This window comes from Cnephaeus nilssonii, assembly GCF_951640355.1.
Source record: "Cnephaeus nilssonii genome assembly, chromosome: 18".
Classification (NCBI taxonomy): Eukaryota; Metazoa; Chordata; class Mammalia; order Chiroptera; family Vespertilionidae; genus Cnephaeus; species Cnephaeus nilssonii.
In genome coordinates, this window is record NC_137089.1 from 56673888 (window position 1) to 56694024 (window position 20137).

The window sequence follows — 20137 nt, forward strand, 5'->3', positions numbered from 1 at the left end:
TTGACCTGGAGGACAATTCCTCCCAGTGACACCAACAACAATCAAGACTTAACTACACAAAGGCGGACCAAGATGGAGGCATAGGGCGGACGCCTGATTGCTGCCTACCACAACAATTTTGAAACTACAACGGGAAAACAGAGCAGACACCATCCAGAACCACTGAGGGCTGGCTGAGCAGATGCTCTACAACTAGAATAAAATAGAGGGGTACGCGGGATGATGCTGATGCCGGTGAGCCAAAGATCGCACTTTAAGAACTACGGCTCTGGCGACACAATGGCGGCCTGGAACGTGCTCGGCGCAGTTTCCCCGGCGGTCTCCGTCTGAGGGGACGGCTCCACTCGCTGCCGAGCACGGACAGACGAGCCACTGGGAGACATGGGGTGGGAGACCCTGCACTTGCTTACCTCCAAGTCCTTCGAGAATCTCTGCGCCCCGGAAGCTGCCAGGTACGCACGCCCGGCGACCGGCCACCGCTGCAGACCCGAGTGCTGACGCAGCAACCCCGGACCAGCCCGCCACCATGCACCGGGTGCTCCGGAGCTTCGCCGAGCCCGCTGCCCGGCGAGTTCCGCGGCAGCTGCCCCGGAGCTTTGAGAAAATGGCTGGAGGAATTGCTGAGAAGGAATTGACCGATGAGAGTTGGGATCGGGAAGACGAGGCCCCGCTGGGTCCTGGATCCAGGAGTGCTCGGTGGCTATCAATTACAATCCCTATGATGTTTGAAGGAAACCTCTCTTTATTTCCTTCCAAAATAATTTTCAGGCTATATAGTTTCATTTAAAAATCTTTGCCACATGAAACAATTTCTCTTAAGGTTATGGTGACCACTAGTATGGATTAGATTTAATATTTTAATAACAATCCTCAGTTTATCCTGGAATACCAGTGAAAGAGATTTCAAAATTTTCAAATTTCTCCTTTTTATTAAGCAAGAAATTTATTTTTAAAGCATTCCCATTAGCTAATTTGCATATACAGAGGGATCATGGGAAGCCTTCAGTAACTTCCTTAAAACACTTATTTAAATTGCTTACAAAGACATTGGCTTATTTAAAGGAAGGGGGTTGGCCTTTGTTATTTCAAGATGGCGGGCAGTAAGCCATGTGGCCATCATGGTGGCTGCTCAATCTGTTCTTTCAAAAGAAAGTCAAAAATCACATTGCAGAAAATCACTAGCTGTTTCTGGTCTTTATTAGAATTATTTATAAAATATTGGCTTTTCATTTAGCTGAAAACCTTGATTATAATTTAATAAGCTAAAATTTTTTTAAGTAATTAAAGTTGGTATCTTCATTTAAAAAATAAAGCAAATTTACATCTGAATTCACAAGCCGAATATGTTGCCCCACCTCTAGCTTAATTTAAAATGCAGGGGGCTACAGAAAGTTAGGATTCAATTACTTATAAAAAGATTGGCTTCTCATGTAACTTAATTTATATGAGACCTTGATTATATTTTTAAAAGTCTAATTTATAAAGTAACTTAAGTAGGTATCTTTAATTAAAAAAGCAAAGAAGTTTATTCAGTAAACTTATTTGATACTTTATTGGTCTGATCCAAAAGTATAAACACTGTCCCACCTCCAGCCGATTCAAAAATGCAGGCTGCTTGAAGCTTTTGTCTTTCTAGAAATTCTACTGCCGTTGAAAATTTTGGCTATATTTAAGAAATATATTGTTTTTGCCCTTCTTACAGGCCAAAACTTCCATAACATTTAATATATATGTATGTAAGTAAAATATATTAATTAATTTTTATTTGATAAAGCTTTCCATGCGATTTTAAGTATCAATTGGTTTAATTGAAAAAATATTTCTTTTAAGAGAGAATAGACTTTTGTAATACATTTCAGGGCCTGTGAAATGTCTTAAAAGCTATTCTCAAAACCTTGAAATACCTTGGAAAGATCAAACATATAATATATATATGTATATATATGATTTAAAGATTATATACTTAAATTATCTTAAAGAATATCAATTAAATTTAAACTGTATCACAGGAGAAAAAAAGATGGCGACCGGCAGGAAGGTAGGGAGAGAGAGAGTGTGAGTGAGGAACCCATAGAGGAGAGTGTAGATGTGTGTGGTGTGTGTGTGTGTATGAGATAGGGTCAGTTAGATTCTGCAGGTCTTCCAAGGGGCTCCCTAACAGGGCAGCCCTAGACGGCGGAGCCCCGCGCACAAAGCGGACACTTCTTGGCGGCTGGTGCGGACGCGGAGACCACGCCATCTTGAGAAACAGAGCTGCCTGAGACTCGGATCCTGGCTTCTGACACAAACCAGGACCCTGCAGCCACTGGGGACAGAGAACTGCTATCACAGCTCCAGACCAACAAACAACAAGAATCCAGACTTCCCCGCAGATTTCCGTGAGTCAAAGAGCCTATCCCTCTCCTCGCAGGCGCGTGGATAGCGCCATAGTAACTGATAGACCCGCCCCTCCCCCAAGCTGCTGAGCGCCCACAGGCGTGCGGAAAGCGCCATAGTAACTGATAGACCCGCCCCTCGCCCAAGCTGCAGAGCTTTGCGCAGGGACGTGCTCCTCCATAGGGAATTTGGCGCGTGTGCGCGCGCGCGGGACAGAAGCAGCTCCCCGTCGGGGAAATCTGTCAGTGCGCACAGAGGGCTCCCCTTCGGGGAATTTGGGGGAATTTGGCTCGCGGGTCACAGCTCCCCCTTCGGGGAGTCTTAGAGCGCGCACAGAGGGGCTTCCCTTTGGGGAATTTGGCGCGCAGGACGGACTCCGCCCCCCTTCTGGGACTCTGGGAGAGTTCACTGAGCCAGCTCACCTTCAGGATTTTAAGAATGTGCGCTCTAGCCGGTTTGGCTCAGTAGAGAGAGCACACACAGGACGCAGCTCCACTTCAGGGAATTTGGCACGCCGGACACAGCTGCCTGGGATCCCTGACTCACAGCGCATTCACACTAAGAGCCAGCGACCCCAATTGTTGGTGCGTGCACACACAGGGACCCTGATTCTCAACGAGAAACCGCACAAGGCAACAGAGACTTTGACACTCGAGTCTTGGTGCAGACACAGGGAAACTCTGACTCCTGGCACATGCTAAGGATCTCATTCTCGGCACATACCAACAGTTTGGTGCAGACAGGGCCCCTGATTCTAAATGTGCACACGAGACCACACGGAACACTGGGGACACTGATCCTGGGCAAGTCTGGTTCCCACCAACCAAAGACAGTCACACGTCCTAGTGTCAGAGCACTTCAGTGAAACTAGGGTGGAGCGAAGTCCCCACAGCACATGGCCCAGGTCCACACAAACGGAAGCTTGAGCTTTCTGGTAATAGCCAGAATGGGGAAACGAAATAACTCACAGAGGAAAGAAAATGTGGAGTCGCCAAGAAAGGAAATTAGTGAAACTGAAGCTTGCAACATGACCGAAAAGGAGTTCAGAGTAATGGTCATGGAATTTATACATTGGATGGATGAGAAAATCAACAACTTATACAAGAATCAGGAAGAAATGAAAAGTGATATAGCTACAATCAAAAACACCATGGAAAGTTTCAACAGTAGATTACAAGAAGCAGAGGACCGAATTAGTGAGTTAGAAGATCAGGTACAGAAACAAGCTCAAGCTGAACAGCAATTGGAGAAAAAAATTAAAAAGCAGGAGGAAAGCCTAAGGGAGCTTCGGGACAACATGAAACGAAGTAACATGTGTATAATAGGGCTGCCAGAAGGACAAGAAGAGCAGCAGGGATTAGAAAATCTATTTGAAGAAATAATGACAGAAAACTTCCCGGATATGGGAAAGATAAAAGTTACGCAAGTAAAGAGAGTCCCAAGCAGGATCAACCCCAAAAGACCCACACCAAGACATGTCATAATTTCAATGGCAAATATAAATGATAAAGAGAGAATCCTAAAGGCGGCAAGAGAGAGACAGAGAGTTACCTACAAAGGAACACCCATCAGATTGTCAAATGATTACTCATCAGAAACACAACAAGCTAGAAGTGAATGGAAGGAGGTATACAAAGTGTTGCAAAGCAAAGGACTGAATCCAAGAATACTATATCCAGCAAGACTATCAATCAAAATTGAAGGGGAAATCAGGAGCTTTGCAGACAAAAAAAGCCTCAGGGAGTTTATCACCACCAAACCAGCAATGCAAGAATTGCTAAAGGGAATACTGTAAAAAGAAGAAATAAACAGGTAAGAAGGAATACAGACACAAAAATAGATATGACTGCAAACAAATACCTTTCAGTAATAACTTTAAATGTAAACGGACTAAATGCTCCAATCAAAAGACATCGAGTAGCTGAATGGATAAAAAAACACGACCCATATATATGCTGTCTACAAGAAACCCACCTCAGAACAAGAGACTCACACAGATTGAAAGTGAAGGGATGGAAAAATATCTTTCAGGCAAATGGAAATGAAAAAAAAGCTGGGGTAGCAATACTTATATCTGACAAAATAGACCTCAAAGTAAATGCCATAACAAGAGATAAGGAAGGCCACTTCATAATACTAAAGGGAGAAATCCAACAAGAAGAAATAATTCTGGTAAACATATACGCTCCCAATATAGGAGCACCCAAATACATAAAAAAACTCCTGGAGGATATCAAGGGAGAGATTAATAGCAACACAATCATAGTAGGAGACTTTAATACCCCACTATCACCACTGGACAAATCCTCTAAACAAAAAATCAGCAAAGAAACAGCAATCCTAAATGACTCACTAGACCAGATGGAATTAATTGACATCTTCAGAACATTTCACCCCAAAGCCACAGAATATACATTCTTCTCAAGTGCACATGGGTCATTTTCAAAGATAGACCATATGCTGGGTCACAGGCAAAGTCTCTTCAAATTCAAGAAGATAGAAATTATATCAAGCATCTTCTCAGATCACAGTGGCATAAAACTGGAAATCAACTACAATAAAAACAATCCAAAGAAATCAAACACATGGAGACTAAACAGCATGCTATTAAACAAGGACTGGGTCACCAGAGAGATCAAGGAAGAAATAAAAAACATCATGGCAACAAATGACAATGAAAACACAACAATCCAAAATCTATGGGACACAGCGAAAGCAGTCTTGAGAGGGAAGTTCATAGCTCTACAGGCCTATTGCAAAAAACAAGAAACAATGGTAATAAATTACTTAACCCTACAACTCAAAGAGCTAGAAAAAGAGCAGCAAGAAAAGCCCAGTGTAACCAGAAGGAAGGAAATAACAAAGATCAGAGCGGAGATAAATGACATAGAGACCAAAGAAACAATACATAAGATCAACAAAACCAAGAGCTGGTTCTTTGAAAGGATAAACAAGATTGATGGACCTCTAGCCAGGCTCACCAAGAAGCAAAGAGAGAGGACCCAAATAAACAAAATCAGAAATGAAAGAGGTGAAATAACAACAGACCCCGCTGAGATACAAAGGATTGTTACAAAATACTACGAACAACTCTATTCCAACAAACTGGACAATCTGGAGGAAATGGACATATTCCTAGAAAAATATAACCTTCCAAAAATCAATCAAGAAGAATCTAAACAGCTCAATAGGCCAATAACTATGGACGAAATTGAAGCAGTCATCAAAAAGCTTCCAGCAAACAAAAGCCCGGGGCCAGATGGCTTCACAGGAGAGTTTTACCAAACATTCAAGGAAGAACTAAAACCTATCCTCCTCAGACTATTCCAAAAAATTCAAGAGGAAGGAACACTTTCAAGCTCCTTCTATGAAGCCAGCATCACCCTAATACCAAAACCAGATAAAGACAACACAATGAAAGAGAATTACAGACCAATATCCCTCATGAACATGATGCCAAAATCCTCAACAAAATTCTAGCAAATCGGCTCCAGCAGTACATCAGAAAGATCATACACCATGACCAAGTAGGATTTATCCCAGGAATGCAAGGATGGTACAATATCCGCAAATCAATAAACGTGATACATCACATAAACAAATTGAAAGATAAAAATCACATAGTCATATCAATTGATGCAGAAAAAGCATTTGACAAAATCCAACACCCTTTCTTGATAAAAGCTCTCAACAAGGTGGGAATAGATGGCTCATACCTCAACATAATAAAAGCTATATATGATAAACCCACAGCAAACATCATACTCAATGGACAAAAACTAAAAACATTTCCCCTAAGAACAGGAACAAGACAGGGATGCCCACTCTCACCACTCCTGTTTGACATAGTACTGGAAGTATTAGCCATTGCAATTAGACAAGAAGAAGAAATAAAAGGCATCCAGATTGGAAAAGAACAAGTAAAGCTGTCTTTATTTGCAGACGACATGATATTGTACATAAAAAATCCGAAAGACTCCGTCAAAAAACTCATAGACTTAATAAATGAATTCGGCAATGTAGCAGGATACAAAATTAACGCCAAGAAATCTATGGCCTTTCTATACACCAATAGTGAACTTACAGAAAGAGAGACTAAAAAGGCAATCCCATTTACCATCGCACCAAAAAAATTAAGATACCTAGGAATAAACTTAACTAAGGAGGTAAAAGACCTATACACGGAAAACTACAGGACACTGAAAAAAGAGATAGAGGAAGAGGTAAACAGATGGAAGAACATACCATGTTCATGGATTGGTAGAATCAACATCATTAAAATGTCCATACTACCCAAAGCAATCTATAGATTCAATGCACTCCCCATTAAAATACCAACGGCATATTTCACAGACCTTGAAAGAACTCTCCAAAAATTCATCTGGAATAAAAAAAGACCCCGAATAGCCACAGCAATCCTGAGAAAGAAGAATAAAGTAGGAGGGATCTCAATACCAGATTTCAAGCTGTATTACAAAGCCACTGTTCTCAAAACAGCCTGGTACTGGCACAAGAACAGACATATAGATCAATGGAACAGAATAGAGAATCCAGATATTGACCCAAACCACTATGCTCAATTAATATTTGACAAAGGAGGCATGAACATACAATGGAATAAAGACAGTCTCTTCAATAAATGGTGTTGGGAAAATTGGACAGATACATGCATAAAAAATGAAGCTTGATCACCAACTTACACCATACACAAAAATAAACTCAAAATGGATACAGGACTTAAACATAAGACGGGAAACCATAAAAATACTAGAGCAATCCACAGGCAGCAAAATGTCAGACATATGCCAAAAGAAATTCTTCACTGACACTGCCCCTAGGGCAATGGAAGCTAAAGAGAAAATTAACAAATGGGACTACATCAAAATAAAAAGCTTTTTCACAGCAAAAGAAACCATCAACAAAACAACAAGAAGGCCCACTGCATGGGAGAACATATTTGCAAATGGCATCACTGATAAAGGTTTAATCTCCAACATCTACAGGCAGCTTATACAACTTAATAAAAGGAAGATAAATGATCCAATAAAAAAAATGGGCAACAGACCTAAATAGAATCTTTTCAAAAGAAGACAGAAGGAAGGCCAAGAGACACATGAAAACATGCTCAACGTCACTAATTATCCGAGAGATGCAAATCAAAACAACAATGCGGTACCATCTCACACCTGTCAGAATGGCTATCATCAACAAATCAACAAACGACAAGTGTTGGCGAGGATGCGGAGAAAAAGGAACCCTCGTGCACTGCTGGTGGGATTGCAGACTGGTGCAGCCACTGTGGAGAACAGTATGGAGTTTCCTCAAAAAACTGAAAATGGAACTCCCATTTGACCCAGTAATCCCACTCCTGGGAATATATCCGAAGAAACTAGAAACACCAATTAGAAAGGATATATGCACCCCTATGTTCATAGCAGCGCAATTCACCATAGCTAAGATTTGGAAACAGCCTAGGTGCCCGTCAGCAGATGACTGGATCAGAAAACTGTGGTACATCTACACAATGGAATACTATGCTGCCATAAAAAAGAAGGAATTCTCATCATTTGCAGCAACCTGGGAGGAATTGGAGAACATTATGTTAAGTGAAATAAGTCAGTCAATGAAAGAAAAATACCACATGATCTCACTCATTTATGGATAATAAAGAACATTATAAACTTGAACAAAAAGATAGATACAGAGACAGTAAAGCATCAAACAGACTGTCAAATTACAAGGGGAAGGTTAGGGAGAGGTGGGGGAGATAAGAGATCAATCAAAGGACTTGTATGCATGCATATAAGCATAACCAATGGATGCAAAACTCTGGGGGGTGGGGGCATATATGGGAGTGGGGTGTGGGGAGGGCAATGGTAAGATATGTACACATATAATACCTTAATAAAAAAATTGGGGAAAAAAAATAAAAAAAAAAATAAATAAAAATAAAATAAAAAAAATTCAAGAAGATAGAAATTATATCAAGCATCTTCTCAGATCACAGTGGCATAAAACTGGAAATCAACTACAATAAATACAATCCAAAGAAATCAAACACATGGAGACTAAACAGCATGCTATTAAACAAGGACTGGGTCACCAGAGAGATCAAGGAAGAAATAAAAAACATCATGGCAACAAATGACAATGAAAACACAACAATCCAAAATCTATCGGACACAGCGAAAGCAGTCTTGAGAGGGAAGTTCATAGCTCTACAAGCCTGTTGCAAAAAACAAGAAACAATGGTAATAAATTACTTAACCCTACAACTCAAAGAGCTAGAAAAAGCGCAGCAAGAAAAGCCCAGTGTAACCAGAAGGAAGGAAATAACAAAGATCAGAGCAGAGATAAATGACATAGAGACCAAAGAAACAATACATAAGATCAACAAAACCAAGAGCTGGTTCTTTGAAAGGATAAACAAGATTGATGGACCTCTAGCCAGGCTCACCAAGAAGCAACGAGAAGACCCAAATAAACAAAATCAGAAATGAAAGAGGTGAAATAACAACAAAACCTGCTGAGATACAAAGGATTGTTACAAAATACTATGAACAACTCTATTCCAACAAACTGGACAACCTGGAGGAAATGGACAGATTCCTAGAAAAATATAACCTTCCAAAAATCAATCAAGAAGAATCTAAACAGCTCAATAGGCCAATAACTATGGACGAAATTGAAGCAGTCATCAAAAAGCTTCCGGCATACAAAAGCCTGGGGCCTGATGGCTTCACAGGAGAGTTTTACCAAACATTCAAGGAAGAACTAAAACCTATCCTCCTCAGACTATTCCAAAAAATTCAAGTGGAAGGAACACTTCCAAGCTCCTTCTATGAAGCCAGCATCACCCTAATACCAAAACCAGATAAAGACAACACAATGAAAGAGAATTACAGACCAATATCCCTCATGAACATAGATGCCAAAATCCTCAACAAAATTCTAGCAAATCGGCTCCAGCAGTACATCAGAAAGATCATACACCATGACCAAGTATGATTTATCCCAGGAATGCAAGGATGGTACAATATCCGCAAATCAATAAACGTGATACATCACATAAACAAATTGAGAGATAAAAATCACATAGTCATATCAATTGATGCAGAAAAAGCATTTGACAAAATACAACACCCTTTCTTGATAAAAACTCTCAACAAGGTGGGAATAGAAGGCTCATACCTCAACATAATAAAAGCTATATATGATAAACCCACAGCAAACATCATACTCAATGGACAAAAACTAAACACATTTCCCCTAAGAACAGGAACAAGACAGGGATGCCCACTCTCACCACTCCTGTTTGACATAGTACTGGAAGTATTAGCCATTGCAATTAGACAAGAAGAAGAAATAAAAGGCATCCAAATTGGAAAAGAACAAATAAAGCTGTCTTTATTTGCAGACGACATGATATTGTACATAAAAAATCCGAAAGACTCCGTCAAAAAACTAATAGACTTAATAAATGAATTCGGCAATGTAGCAGGATACAAAATTAACGCCAAGAAATCTATGGCCTTTCTATACACCAATAGTGAACTTACAGACAGAGAGACTAAAAAGGCAATCCCATTTACCATCGCACCAAAAAAATTAAGATACCTAGGAATAAACTTAACTAAGGAGGTAAAAGACCTATACACGGAAAACTACAGGACACTGAAAAAAGAGATAGAGGAAGAGGTAAACAGATGGAAGAACATACCATGTTCATGGATTGGTAGAATCAACATTATTAAAATGTCCATACTACCCAAAGCAATCTATAGATTCAAAGCACTCCCCATTAAAATACCAACGGCATATTTCACAGACCTTGAAAGAATTCTCCAAAAATTCATCTGGAATAAAAAAAGACCCCGAATAGCCACAGCAATCCTGAGAAAGAAGAATAAAGTAGGAGGGATCTCAATACCAGATTTCAAGCTGTATTACAAAGCCACTGTTCTCAAAACAGCCTGGTACTGGCACAAGAACAGACATATAGATCAATGGAACAGAATAGAGAATCCAGATATTGACCCAAACCACTATGCTCAATTAATATTTGACAAAGGAGGCATGAACATACAATGGAATAAAGACAGTCTCTTCAATAAATGGTGTTGGGAAAATTGGACAGATACATGCAAAAAAAATGAAGCTTGATCACCAACTTACGCCATACACAAAAATAAACTCAAAATGGATACAGGACTTAAACATAAGACGGGAAACCATAAAAATACTAGAGCAATCCACAGGCAGCAAAATGTCAGACATATGCCAAAAGAAATTCTTCACTGACACTGCCCCTAGGGCAATGGAAGCTAAAGAGAAAATTAACAAATGGGACTACATCAAAATAAAAAGCTTTTTCACAGCAAAAGAAACCATCAACAAAACAACAAGAAGGCCCACTGCATGGGAGAACATATTTGCAAATGGCATCACTGATAAAGGTTTAATCTCCAACATCTACAGGCAGCTTATACAACTTAATAAAAGGAAGATAAATGATCCAATAAAAAAATGGGCAACAGACCTAAATAGAATCTTTTCAAAAGAAGACAGAAGGAAGGCCAAGAGACACATGAAAACATGCTCAACGTCACTAATTATCCGAGAGATGCAAATCAAAACAACAATGCGGTACCATCTCACACCTGTCAGAATGACTATCATCAACAAATCAACAAACGACAAGTGTTGGAGAGGATGCGGAGAAAAAGGAACCCTCGTGCACTGCTGGTGGGAATGCAGACTGGTGCAGCCACTGTGGAGAACAGTATGGAGTTTCCTCAAAAAACTGAAAATGGAACTCCCATTTGACCCAGTAATCCCACTCCTGGGAATATATCCGAAGAAACTAGAAACACCAATCAGAAAGGATATATGCACCCCTATGTTCATAGCAGCACAATTCACCATAGCTAAGATTTGGAAACAGCCTAGGTGCCCGTCAGCAGATGACTGGATCAGAAAACTGTGGTACATCTACACAATGGAATACTATGCTGCCATAAAAAAGAAGGAATTCTCATCATTTGCAGCAACCTGGGAGGAATTGGAGAACATTATGTTAAGTGAAATAAGTCAGTCAATGAAAGAAAAATACCACATGATCTCACTCATTTATGGATGATAAAGAACATTATAAACTTGAACAAAAAGATAGATAAAGAGACAGTAAAGCATCAAACAGACTGTCAAATTACAAGGGGAAGGTTAGGGAGAGGTGGGGGAGATAAGAGATCAATCAAAGGACTTGTATGCATGCATATAAGCATAACCAATGGATGCAAAACTCTGGGGGGTGGGGGCATATATGGGAGTGGGGTGTGGGGGGGGGCAATGGTAAGATATGTACAATATAATACCTTAATAAAAAAATTGAAAAAAATAAAAATAAAAATGAAAAGCATTTTAACTAGAAAAAAAATAAAAATAAAAGATAACATCTACATTTTTCATTATTTTTAAAAAGTAAGATTTCCAGTGTATTTTAAAAGATGACAAAATAAAAATTTTCGGATACTATTAAAAAAATAAATAAATAAACTGTATCACAGAATTATTCTCTTTTTTAAATCAGACCAAGAAGTAACATATTTTGAATTTCTAATTATTTAAGAGAAAACATTTTATTTTCTCAAAAACACATTTTACTACACTCTAGGCACTTAGTTACCACAATTATGTAAGTTCTTCCAATTCAATCTGAACCTTAAACTTCCAGAGTTTGTAAGTCAAATATTTAGCAGTTCTTTATTAATAACCCTTTATATTTTTAAGAATAAATTTTAAAATCTAATAATTAACGTTAAACCATGTTTTTTCTGCCTGGGTAAACTGAGAAGCAAACTTGTAGGTCCTTAAAAAATGGCTACTGGCAGAAATTGGATCACCTGTTCTTATGGGGGAAGGGCGTAGTCTACCCCTTCCGCCATTAACGAAGGGTATAGCTTTAAAAACTTTTTCATTGCAAGGAAAGAGACCTTAAACTTCCAGAGCTTTAAATTTTAGGTAGCAAAATTAAATACTTAGCATTTCTCAAATCAATAATACTTTTACATTTTTAAGGATACATTTCAAATAAAATATACGGCATATTCAATTAATAGATTAACATATCATCTAGACTTCATACTAGGCATACTCAGATCAACATTTCATTATTTTAAATTTCAATACATTTAGATCATTTGAACTTAAAAGTTTTAAATTTCCAGCCAATAGGCCTGGCACAGTTGCTAAATTTTTAAAAGAATTTTTCCTGCGGGGGAAGTCAAGAAACAAACCCATAGCTATTCACATGTAAATTTCAATACATTTCCTTGGGAAACTGTCTGTATTTCTTTCCCGGTTCATCTCCGCCATTTTTAAGGCCAAAACAGTCTCGGGTTTTTATTCTGTACACAGCAAAAGGTCAAGTTCAGCTCAAAACTATGTGCACTCGTTTTTAAACTGGCCCTTTCTCCTTACATGTGCACAGAAATCCTGGATGCATTTATGACTTGAAAAAGTCATTCCCACCCTACTTACAGATCACGACTTTGCAGCTGGCCGTGGGCTTTTGAGTGCGGTGAATTTCCCTCACCTTTTTCCAGTGAATTTCCACACCTTTTCTCGGTGTATTTTTCCTCCTTCCCTCTAGGCAAAAAATATCATCTCCAGAAGCCCTGCGTGGGCATCAGATGTGGAATCCTTTATCACGTCCCGTGTGTTTCAGGGTTCCCGTTCAGGTCCGGTTTCTGGAGAAGGCCGCAATCAAAATGAAAAGTAGATAGAAAAGAATCCATTTGGGTAAATGGGGGGCCAGGCGGGAGCCCACCTCTAGTGGGAGTACTACCCACTGCTCTGGCCTTTGCCATCCCTTCTTTGGGGTTCTGAGATACACCCATATCCTTTAGGCAGGAAATTCCAATAATAGACAATCAGCAAAAATTTACATATGATTAACAGCTGAGAGATGCTTTAACTAACAATGTCTCAACTAAACAATGAGTGACTAGCTCTGACCATTCAGAGCGATTAAGGTTGACCAAATGTCCCAATTTCTCCTTCAGGGACGTAAGCACAGGTGACCAAGGGTGCCTCAGCCAGTCTCTAAACTGACACGTATGACCCAAGGTACTTACTTAATATTGACCGAGCATAAATTACACAGGAGACAGACATGCAATGCACGAATCACACACGGTTTATTTACCAGAGTCCTGGTGGTTTCCAGACCTCGGCAGGCCACCCGGGGATCCGCGCCGACAGACACACACACTGGACATTGGACGTTGCAGCTGCGGCTCGGCGTCTTGTTTGAGGCCTCAGTTTCCGGCTCACTGTTCCGACTCACAGTCCATGGCAGAGCTCGGGCAGATGCAGGAAGGGGGGTGGAGAGTGACCGTCTGTGGAGAAGCAGAGCAGGCCTCTCTGATCTTCCTCTGGTGCTTCCTCTTTTTATGTGCCTAGATGGGCGTCTTCAGTGTGTCTTATCAGCGGGTCCTAGGAGCCTTGCATATCTAGTTTTACATATGGGGAGCAGATCACTTTATCTATTTTCTACATACAGGCCACTCAGGGGTGTTTAATTAACCTGTTTACATTACATGAAGGGTTTACCCCAAGGGAATCAATTATTTTTTATTTTATTGGGGATAAGGCATATAATGATTTTAGCAATCTTAACAAATAAACAAAAGAGGAAAATAATAGCCAATGCAAATAATATCTCCTTAATTAAAGTCCATGTAGCTTCAAATGAAGAGAGTCCATGCTGAATCCATGTGATGGGGTTGATGAAATTCCAATCAGGAGTGCAGGGGACGGTCCTCCATAAGGATAGGAGAGTGTCCGCTGTCTTGCAATTACGGTGTAGTTTTTTCAAGTCTTCCAAGGTTGTGATGGTTCCGGCGTTTGGGATGTAGGCTAAGTGATGTAGTTGTTCAGCTTGTGACTTCAAGGTCTTCATAGTATCTTTTACGAGGGGTTCTAAAGAGCTAAGCTTGTTAAAAGATTTATTAAGAGTAGGGGGTGCAGTATAATGTTTTTCTTGCAAGCGTTGGTATAAGGGTAAAGAGGGTGAGAAGTATAGAGAGGTTTTGGTGTCAAAGAATGAATAATATATTTTATTATTAAAGGTGATGTTCATAGCATTAGTGATTAAGTGACAAGAATTAGGGAAGGAGTAGTTCACGTTCTTCCTTATTGTGTGATCATATACAGAGATATTTGTAAAGCAGGCGACAAAGTTGTGTCTGCCTATATTATACATGAGTGGTCTTGGGTCATGTGGAAGAAGTGATACAGGAAATGTATCTACAGATAGTGGTTGGAATGCAATGAAGATATTTGGAGTGAATTGTATTAGTGAAGATTTTAAGAAGAAATAAGGTTCCACATATAGCATGTCTCCATTAGGCATTGCATATTCATTATTGTTCATGTGTATTGATATATTCAATGTAGGATATGCCTAAGTTTTCTCCTCCTACTGCTGTGAGTATTGAAAGTTCACAGTCTGAGTAGGAGCATCCTATAGGTTTTGTAAAGTCAATTGCAGCTATTGCATCATTCCACAATGGGTTCAGTCCTTGTCCCCTGACAATGAGAGACAAAAGGTCTCGTTGGGCTTGTGTTAGGGAATTTTGTATAAGTTGACATTGTTGTCTAAATTGGTATTTTTGGAATCTTTGATTAATGTCCTCTATGTCTTGATGTAATGTGTGCATATAGTGATCCTGTTCCTTAACTATGTCTGATAAGAGCATGACTTGCTGATGGATTTGTGCTGCCAGTTGATAGGCACTGTCAAATGATTTAGAGATGAGTTCTAATGTTTTAGTTTCAAATTCGGTTGTATGGTGGAAGTATTTATTTAAATCATTAGTTAACTGATTAATTTTAACTGAATTTGCTATAGATACAGATGCTGCGATTGATGCCAATGCGAAGGAAGCTGCGTCTAATTGTAAGAGTTTCCTTCCTGAATGTTGTCTAAATTTTTGAGGGAATGGTGCATTTCTAATTGGAATTGGGGGTTCTACGTCTGCACAAGCTTTGACTAATGAGGAGGCTAAAAAATCATCTGGTGAGAAGTATATGGTAGTTCTCTGAATCTGTGGTTGGAAAATTAGTCTACCTGGGTTATTGATTTGTGTAATTACTGATGGGGCCTCAAGAAGTTTAGGTACAGGTTTTGTAATGCCATAAGAATAGACAGGTGAAAAATGTAAGGTTCTTAGGCATGTCGTAGAATTGTAGCAACCTCTTTGTATGATACATGGTTCTAATAGGTTATTATAACATTTATCAGCTATATTAGGTATATAGTAGAAATCAGTGAAGAGTAGAAGAGAATGATTAGTCATGGGTGAATGGTGGTGGAGGAATAATTTCTTCCATCCGCCGTCTAAGTAATGTAGCATATATGATTGAAAACCAGTAGTGAAGGATCCAGCTATACGTTTTGCTTTTGATGGATTAATATAGGCTCCAAAGGTTGTAAACCAAGAAGTATGTTTTAGTTCATAAGAAATATTATAATTTAAACTAATGAGTGGGTCATATCCTCTGCAAGCAAAATGTGAGTGATTTAGTGGTATAGGGGTAGGTCTTAATGTTGAGTTGGGATAAAGAACTGTATAGGTCGTTTGGTGTTGTTGGCCTGTGGTAAGATTTGAAAGAATGTTTGTAGAGGTGTAGCTAAATGTAAAATTTCTATAGCTTATAATGGGGAATGGTCCATATGAGTATGGGTGGTTTAAAAATGTAGGTTGTCGTGCTTGTTGATCATGTTTAGGAATAATTGCATAGGTGAGCATTTCTGTGACACTTGGGGAGCAATCTAATAGATATGATGTTGTAGAGGAATTAAACATGAATAAAGGAAAAAATTTCTGTGTGTAGTTAGAGAAAAACATAGTTACATTTGCTAAGGAATTAGCCTGTTCTAGTATGTATCTTTTAGACTGTAACCAATCCGTTATAGCCATTGTCATTTTTTGTGGATAATGTAGAGCAGTTATAGGAGGGCATAATTGGTGGGTTGATTTTACCAATGGCTATGGTATTAGAACAAACGTGGGTTGAATTCATGACAAATTGTTCTCCTTGTGGGATTTCTGTAAATGTATGTGTAATTATATCTGGGTAGTAAAGGGTGGTATAATTTATATTCCAGAATCCTAGAAATTGCTGTGATCTTTGTAAGAATTTGGATATAGCATATTAGGGGTTAGTCTTTGTAATAGATTTAGAACAGATTTGGCCAATTTCTTGTTGGGGTCAACACAATATATAGCTGGTTCTAGTTTGGTATAAAACTGAGTAAAGTTTGTCCCAGTGGTATTAATATGAAGGGAATTATTAGATATAGCTGCTGGAAAGCAAATTTGATATATGGTGCCAAACATAGGTGAATTCCAAAGTTTATGCATAGTTTCACCAGAGTCAAAATTGACAGGACTAATGAAGTCTGTCATCATTTGAGGTATGTGTCTAAATGGCCAGTAGTTGTTATCATGAGCTAAATATTCTTCTGGTGTGATGGCATCAGTTAAAGAGGTTATCATTACAGGGCCATATTCAGACTTTGACATGTGACATTTAATGCCTATACAAAAGTTGCCAAATGTTGGAAAATTTGGAAAGCCTGTTAAATAATATTGATAATAAGTTATATCATTTTCTTTTACAATGTGTGTCATGTTATAATATGGTGAGATAGGAAAGCCTTCTGGTAGGGTTGGGTACGTGGTGGGTGGTGAAAAGAATGGTTGTCTGTTAAAATAGGTTGATATGGGTGTTTCTGTTGTGAGTGTAGGTGTGGATGCCTCTGTTGTGTTCATCTCTTCATATTTATCATATTCATCATAATCCTCAAATTCATCTCCTTGTTCTCCTGTATACCAAAAATGCATGAGATGTTCTTGGAATGGAACTACATTAACTAGTGCTCTCTGAATGCAAGAATTATTTTCTATATTTAAATATGGATCTACATTTTGAACTATGTTTATAAATTTGGAATTGAGAGTTATAAGGGTATCAGTAGTTATATGATAAGTTGTTGTGGGAGGATCTCTTGATTGGACATCTATAATGGAAACTGATCTCAGAGTCAGAGAGTCCTGAAACCATTGTTGGGAAATGCATTCTTTCAATTGAGTGTGACCATATGTTCTCATAGAATTTTGTACATAATTCAATGTTTTAAGTTGGCAAAAATCTGGGTGGTAATATGATGGACACATCTTGTATGTGGAGTAATATTGTAAAGAAGTATTGAAAGAAAAATCACCTATAGTTAGTGAAAAGATTGAGTTATTTGCTGTAAGTGTGACTGGGTGGTGGAAAACATAATGTTTATTTGGTTTAGTTAGTTGTATGGATAATTTATGGGCTATAGCTGGTTTTATGGTATTTAGCTTGCCAGTATTAGTAGTAGTAGTAGGTAAAGCAGTAGCAGGCACTTCAGTAGTAATATCAGCATTAGTAGAAGTACTAAAAGTAGTTGTAGTGCTAGAAGCACTAGAAATAACATCATTAACAAGAATATTAGTAAAGAGTAAAATCAATGTCTAGTGGAAAATTCCTCTGGGCCATCTAGTTCCATCATATGTTCCCATCTTTCTCTGTCTTCAAGTTCTCTCTGAGAGATTGCAGGGATATAGTTCCAAGGTGGTGTCAAATAGTCTGCATTTAAGTCTCCTATACAAATTATGTTGAGTAATTCATTTGGGGTTGTTAATGGTGGAAGTGAGCTTGGGTATCTGTAAGCAGAATAGATTGCTTGTTCTCCTATGGCAATATAGTCTCTAAGTAGAGCAAGGAAATGTACAGCCATTTCTCCTGGCAAATATTCTATAATAGATTGAATTTCATCCAGTATGTTTAGGATAGATTCAATGACTCCTCCTGAAAATACATGGCAATATATTCCTTGGTATTGGGTATATGGATCATATTGAAATCTAGTGTACCATGCTGGGTTGCAGATATCAGGATAAAATCTGCGGTATCCTGGTCTATGCGTGTATTGATTGGGCAACAAGGGAATAGAAGTTTGTAAATCAGGAATATGCAAAGCTATAGCTGGTGGTGATGGAAGTTGGGAAAGATCTGGTGAATTTGGGGGTGTGGGATAATGTGGTGGTGGTGTGGGTTGTTGGTCAGGGGACACTATTTGTATTTTGGCTTCTTCCATAAAGTTCTCTAGGTCCGCTTCCCATTGTTCCATGACAGTCCTGCGGGAGCACAGATAGTGTAATTATAGAACTTGGATAGTGGGTTTGATAATTCTTGGATCAGAATTTTTAGGAATGGGGTTTTACTTAGACTACTTATGCTACTAATGTTTATGGTATTATTGGTTGTAATGTGTCTATATCTACACCATGTCAATGACACGGCTGTCCAAGTGGCAATCAATAGTAAAAGGAGCATAAGGGTAATAAAACTGAGGCGTTCTATTTTTGTGCACATTCTGTTCAATATATGATATGAGTGGTAGGAGGAGTGTAAGAGTGATTATGGCTGAGATAAGACAATAAATAATATAATGTTAATTTTAAAATCTTGGTTGTGTGTTTTGGATTTTGGTTTGTTGTAGTTCTCCCTTATAATTTACTGTCCAGTAAAGTGAGGCTCCGCTGTCAGCTATGATTTCCTGTAAGGACAAGGAGTTATCCTTAGAGTTTTTTGTTAAGATTTTGTAAGGAATTTTCCTATTTGTTCTAGGTGGAGGGCTGAATTGGTATTCATTGATATTTTCAATGTGTGGAAGATATAGTTGTTCTAGGGGGGAGGGTCTGTTCTGTCTCGGTCTAGAATTCAATAAAAGGCATGCTTTATTTAAAAGAACTTGTAAAGATGGATATTTATTATCCATCAATAATGTTTGCATTTTATGTTTGAGGAGTCCATTGTGCCTTTCCATTGTTCCTGCTGCTGTTGGGTTGTATAAGTGAAAGTTCCAATCTATGTCATATTCTGCTGCCAACTTTTGTACAGATGTGGCAGTAAAGTGTGATCCTTGATCTGATTCTATGATTTGTGGCGGGCCAAAATGCATCATCCAGGTATTTAGGGAGCGTAATGTTGTATTTGCATCTGGATGTGACAATGCTGTGGCAGCAAGGATTCCTGTATTTACATCCACTAATGTGCATGCATATTTTTGTGAATATGGTACTTTTAAAGGTCCAATAAAATCTATCTGTAAGAGTTGGTTGGGTATATATGGTTTATTCATTCTAGGTGGCTGAAGTGTGCGGAACATGTGTGTTCCTTTGCAAACAGTGCATGCATTTATGGTTGATTTAATGTCTCTGATTGGGGCTTTTATGTTTCTTTTTAGAAACCAGTTTATAAGTGCTGATTGTCCTATGTGTCCTAATGTTTGATGTATTTGTGTGATAAATGGTATGGTCAATTTCATTTCTAATTCTGGAGGTTGTATTTTGTATTTTCCATCTTCCTTTTTTAATTTAATTGATGGAATTGGTGGCAAGGAGTAAGAATTGTTATCTTCCTTTTTTAATGCTAATATTATTGCTAAAGATTTAGATTTATCAGTGATAGTGAGGTTATTTCCTGGTGTTAGCCCTTTTGCTAGTTGATCTACTATTTTGTTGTATAGTGTTGTTTTAGAGCTGTCACTAGCATGTGCATTGACATGTGTTACATATATTTTTATCTTTTGTGATAAAATATATATATTTTTCCCCAGTATTCTCTAGACCATAAATCTTTACCATTGATTTGCCAA